We start from the raw sequence: 6,522 nt of genomic DNA, 5'->3' as shown, positions 1-6,522 counted from the left end.
AAAAAAAATTAATATATAAATAATTTCACTAGACACTCTTTAGTCCTCCTGCTATGCCCAACAGGCTGTAACTGCACATATTACTTATTTGATTATTAATCTGAAACTAAAAGTGGTTCCAACTAGACGAACCCCTCTGTGCTGCTCTTGTTAAACAATATTGTAGTTTCTGAAGCTCCATATGGTTACAAATACCGTCTAACTTCATTGGTTTGCTGTGTTTAAGTTAGGAGCCCCTGGTCCAAATGTCAAGGTCCCACAGGGGATGGGCCTCTCTCTCATTTCCGGACAGATCTTATGTAAGGGCCAGATGTTCTACAATAGTTCACAAAAACAAGCCACCTCTATAAGTGGGTAGTTATCGCTGTTATTCAGAGGAGTTTCATATTGTAGAGTGTATTGAGTGTGAAAAATAAAAAAAATGTTCAGTGTGGTGTGTAAACAACTGGTCCAAAAGTAGTTTTGTCAGTTTATTGGATTAAATCGTTGGACGAAACAATTTTTTGACAATGAAGAAAAATATCAATTGAGAAAAAAATATTATAAATTTAAGTTTTTAAAAAAAAGTAAAAGAGAATACATTTAATTGGCTTGAGAGCAATTAAAGAGCCCATCACCCCAGTAAAACTGAGTGTGGTTTCAGCTTTACTCTTTCTCCCATCTAGGCCAAGCCAATGAATTAAGGCTTATCTCTCAAAGTCTAAACAAATCATCCTCCAGCCCAAACTGAACATGTTTTCCAACATAGGAAATTATATGGCATATCTGAAGTGGCCTCTTGGAATTAGCATTCGCCATGAGATGAGCATTCCTTGCCATGGCCTAAATGGATGAGACACTGACTGCACACTCAGCTTTTACTCCCAATATGGAGATAAGATAAGATAATATAATCCTTTATAAGTCCCACAGTGGGGAAATTCTCAATGTCAGAGCAGAAAAGGGATAGCAAGACACTCAGATGCTAAAATGTAGATAAATTACCACTATATATACACAATATGAATAATAGAAGTAAAAAAAAAAGAACAATATTAATTACAAATTGACTCTTAATTGCACGTGTGTGTGTGTGAGGGGGGGGGGGGGGTATTGCACATTGTATTTTTACATTGAGGGACCTCTGTTCCCTGAACATGTGTGTGTAGTTTAAGTGTGTGTGTGTGTATGTGGTCCACTGGGAGCAGTGCTGGTTGTGGAGTCTGACGGCAGCAGGAAGGAAGGACCTGCAATACCGTTTCTTCATACACTTGGGGTGAAGCAGCCTGTCAATAAAGGAGCTGCCCAGTGCTGCCAGAGTCTCATGTATGGGGTGGGAGCTGTTCTTCAGCATGGATGCCAGCTTGGCTGCTATCCTCCTGTCTCCCACCACCTGCACTGGGTCTAAGAAGCATCCCAGGACAGAGCTGTCGGCTCTTTTTCTCTATAAATTCCCCCAATTAGCTAATAAGCATTTAGAAATGGTGCATAAAAGAATCCAGCTCTGTAGTCAATAGAAAGGCAGAGTACAACCTTTAATTCTGCGTAAAGTGTACAAAATAAGGTGAAGACTAAGGCACTACATGTAATGCGTTAGCCTGAGACAGCCAGCACTCTCCCAAAGCAGTCTAAAAAGTATGGCTCCGCCTGGGCCTTATATACTGTCCTTATCTTGCTGTGACTACCCCTACGCATATTTTTTTATCATAATGTCTCACGGTTGGGTCCACTTATATCACTGTGGAAAGTCCCCTACCCCTTAACCCAGTTACTTTTTGTACCCGCTTATGTCCTGCGTTCTCATGACTCTTTGACTCGATTTTTTAAAAGAGTGCTGACACCTGCAAGGCCATTTGTGCTGACTATCGCAATCCTGCAGAATTTGGGTTTTTTTCCAATCAGTTTACCTCTGATTCACCCCTAGTAGGCCCTGCCTAGTCTCACAAGGGTATTACACTAATCTTGAGTGTACAGCAATGCTGACTGTCTCAGCCATGGTCATTGTAGCAGAATACACATATAGAACATATTTATGAGTACATAATGTATTCTTACATGCAAATAATCCATCAGAGCCAGTTCTCTTTATGAGTTTATTCAGTCTCTTCTTGTTTGCTGTTGAGATGCTACTGCCCCACTGTGTTGAAGAAAGTCCTCCCTGCACTGCAGTGTTAACTGACCAGTCCAGTTTGTTATTTAAATGAACACCCAGGTATTTATAAGAGTCTGCTCTCTCGATGTTCACTGATGGAGGGGGGTGTCTGCACCTGCGGAAATCCACCACCAGTTCTTTGGTCCTTCCCGCGTTTATCTGAACCTGGTTCTGCAGACATCCATATCAGAAACACAGTCCCATGCCCTCACATACTGTGGTCGGTTGGTGAGGTAGTTCAGTATCCAGTTTGACAGGTGACTGTCCACTCCACAATGTTCCAGCTTGTCCTTTAGGAGCCCTGGCTGTATGTGTTAAAAATGATTCTCACAGTGCTCCCGGGCTTCTCCAGGTGAGAAAGAGCTCTGTGTAGAAGATAGATGACAACATCATCCACCCCAATGCCAGGCTGGTAGGCAAACTAGAGAGGCTCCATGGATGGGCTCACCAGAGGGCGGATGTGGTTAAGGACCAGCCTCTTCAGTGACTTCATCAGATGAGAAGTCAATGCCACTGGCCTGTAGCTGTTTAGGTCCTTTGGGTGCTGTGTACTGTGCACAGGTACCACACAAGATGTTTTCCACAGCTGTGGTACTTTTCCCAATTTCAGGCTCATGTTGAACATATGCTCAACTACCCCACACAGCTGATCTGCACAGGACTTGAGGAGCATGGCACTGATACCATCGGGACCTGTAGCTTTCTTTGTCTTGATCTTCCTCAACTCATTTCTCACCTGAACATAATTATATAAATATAAAATAGAGAACATAAACATTGAACATACATTGTAATACATATAGATGACTCTTGAGTTCAAGAGGCTTTACTGTCATTTCAACTATATACAGAGCACACAGTAAAAAACAAAACAGCATTCTTCCAGGACCATGGTGCAACACACAACACAGTGCAGACAGAAACACAAGTGCAACATATATTTATTGTATCAGACAGACTGAGATTGTAGTGGGAAGTGGGGTAGTGCAAATGGAATGTGCATTCTATGTCATTCTATATCTGCCAGAAAACAGTGGAGTGCAGCACAGGTTAGTGCAGTACACCTAGCAGCTACTTTAAAAATACACTGCTCAAAATAAAGGGAACACTCAAATAACACATCCTAGATGTAAATTAATGAAAAATTCTCATTGAATACTTTGTTCTGTACAAAGTTGAATGTGCTGACAACAAAATCACACAAAAATCATCAATGGAAATCAAATTTATTAACCAATGGAGACCTGCATTTGGAGTCACACACAAAATTAAAGTGGAAAAACACACTACAGGCCGATCCAATTTGATGTAATGTCCTTAAAACAAGTCAAAATGAGGCTCAGTATTGTGTGTGGCCTCCATGTGCCTGTATGACCTCCCTACAACACCTGGGCATGCTCCTGATGAGGTGGCGGATGATCTCCTGAGAGATCTCCTCCCAGACCTGGATTAAAGCATCCGCCGACTCCTGGACAATCTGTGGTGCAACGTGACGTTGGTGGATGGAACGAGACATTATGTCCCAGATGTGCTCAATCGGATTCAGGTCTGGGGAACGGGCAGGCCAGTCCATAGCTTCAATGCCTTCATCTTGCAGGAACTGCTGACACACTCCAGCCACATGAGGTCTAGCATTGTCCTGCATTAGAAGGAACCCAGGGCCAACTGCACCAGCATATGGTCTCACAAGAGGTCTAAGGATCTCATCTTGGTACCTAATGACAGTCAGGCTACCTCTGGCGAGCACATGGAGGGCTGTGCGGCCCTCCAAAGAAATGCTATCCCACACCATTACGGACCCAATGCCAGGTCATGCTGAAGGATGTTACAGGCAGCAGATCGCTTTCCATGGCGTCTCCAGACTCGGTCACGTCTGTCACATGTGCTCAGTGTGAACCTGCTTTCATCTGTGAAGAGCACAGGGCGCCAGTGGCGAATTTGCCAATCCTGGTTTTCTCTGGCAAATGCCAACCGTCCTGCACGGTGTTGGGCTGTGAGCACAACCCCCATATCTGTGGACGTCAGGCCCTTATACCATCCTCATGGAGTCGGTTTCTAACCGTTTGTGCAGACACATGCACATTTGTGGCCTGCTGGAGGTCATTTTGCAGGGCTCTGGCAGTGCTCCTCCTGTTCCTCCTTGCACAAAGGCGGAGGTAGCGGTCCTGCTGCTGGGTTATTGCCCTCCTACGGCCTCATCCACGTCTCCTGGTGTACTGGTCTGTCTCCTGGTAGCGCCTCCAGCCTCTGGACACTACGCTGACAGGCACAGCCACTTGTGTGGGTTGTAGAGTCCGTCTCATGCTACCACGAGTGTGAAAGCACCACCAGCATTCAAAAGTGATCAAAACATCAGCCAAAAAGCATAGGTACTGAGAAGTGGTCTGTGGTCCCCACCTGCAGAACCACTCCTTTATTGAGTGTGTCTTGCTAATTGCCAATAATTTCCACCTGTTGTCTATTCCATTTGCACAACAGCATGTGAAATTGATTGTCAGTGTTGCTTCATAAGTGGACAGTTTGATTTCACAGAGGTATGATTTACTTGTTATATTGTGTTGTTTAAGTGTTCCCTTTATTTTGTTGTGCAGTGTAAACAACAGGTAATGTGCAAAAATGCAATGTGCAACTATGTGGCAATATATGTGCAAAAAAAGTCCAGTGATGCAATGAGGTAGTATTTAGTGCAAAAAGCTTTTCACTTTGTCTGGAATTTAGAACCAGTGTTCAGTGTGATGGTGCTTAAGATGCTGTTCCCAATCCAGACAGACTGGGGCCCCCAAATCAGGAAGTCCAGGACCCAGTTGCAGAAAGAGATGTTGAGGCCCAGCAGGCTTAGCTTTCTGATGAGGTTCTGGGGGCGATGGTGTTGAATGCTGAGCTGAAGTCAGCATTGTGGTATAAGTATCTCCAGGTAGGTGAGAAAAAGATATAAGGTAGTGGTGATGGCATCGTCCATGAAGCGGTTGGGGCAATATGCAAATTTAAGGGGGTCCAGTGAAGGGGGCAGTTGGGGCATGTTCCTCATGACTAGCCTCTTGAAGCACTTCATCATGATTGGAGTGAGTGCAATGGGACGGTAGTCATTGAGGACACTGTGGGACAGTGGAGCTGCTCAGGGAGATGTTGAAGATGTCCATGAGAACATCCAGCAGCTGGTCTGCCGGGGATGTTGTCTGGTCCTGCAGCTTCCCATGGGTTGACTCTGCATTTTCCTCACATCCACCCCAGACTAAGACAGTCAGACCCAACACCTGCTCCTCTGGCTTGGGTGTGGTCTTCCTCGACAACATGTCATTCTGTGCCTCAAACCGTGCAAAGAAGTCATTCAGGGCATCAGGGAGGGAGGTATCACTGTCACAGGATGGTGGCATTGTCATGAAGTTGGTGATTGTCTAAATGCCGTGCCACATGCACCACAAGTCACCAGTGTCCTTGAAGTGGCCATGGATTCTCTGAGCATGAGTGTGCTTTTTGAGCATGAGCGCGCTGGGTTTTGAACACCCATGAGAATGAACTAAGTAACTCGCCACATCTGACAAACACGCTGCGCAACTGGGGAGACACTGATGATGTCCACCGACAGACTACCCTAAGAGAGATCCCTTCCTAAGGAGGAAGAAGGAAGTACTCAAAGGATTGCCACCAGCTTTTGTCAATCGGGCTGATCACTAGGTGGCATGGAGTGCGATTGCCCTCTGGTGGTGGGAAGCCCACGTGTGCCAAGGAAGCATAAGGCAGCCCTTATAATGGATTACCACCTGAGCAGCTGGAACTCAGGAGTGCTCCTCTCAGCCATAGCCCTCCCAATCTATGAGATATTTGACTCAGCCCTTCACCTGACTGGTATCCAATCACTCGTTCACTGTGTAAGCCAGTGAACCAGCCACCATGCAAGGGGTGAAGGAGCCTGGAGGGTTTGCGGGCACATACCCGAAATGAAGCCAGGAACTGCCAGATGTCTCTGAAAAACAGGGTCCAAAGTTCCTGTCCAGCCGCTTGGCACTCTGGATGTATGAGAGTTCTGGATGTACTTGTGATCGGTCCAGACCAAGAACAGGTGCTTGGATCCCTCCAACCAATGTCTCCATTCTTCAAGAGCCATTTTAACATCCAAAAGCTTCCGATCACCTACATCATAGGAGTCAAACGATGGAAGAAATATTCGCAGGAATGAAACTTTTTGGTTCTTATCTGATCGCTGGGACAGGACAGCATCTACCCCAATCTCAGAGACATCTACCTCTTTTAAAAAGGGGAGATCAGAATCTGGGAGGCCTGCATTTCCATCAGAAGGCCAGGCTGCTTGCAGGTCAGTGCTGTGAGTGGTGCAGCAACTGAATTCCTGAATTCCAAAATTCCTGACAAACCAACGATAGAAACGTGCAAAC

This window comes from Salminus brasiliensis, chromosome 2 (assembly GCF_030463535.1).
Source record: "Salminus brasiliensis chromosome 2, fSalBra1.hap2, whole genome shotgun sequence".
Classification (NCBI taxonomy): Eukaryota; Metazoa; Chordata; class Actinopteri; order Characiformes; family Bryconidae; genus Salminus; species Salminus brasiliensis.
This window is presented reverse-complemented; position numbering follows the sequence as displayed.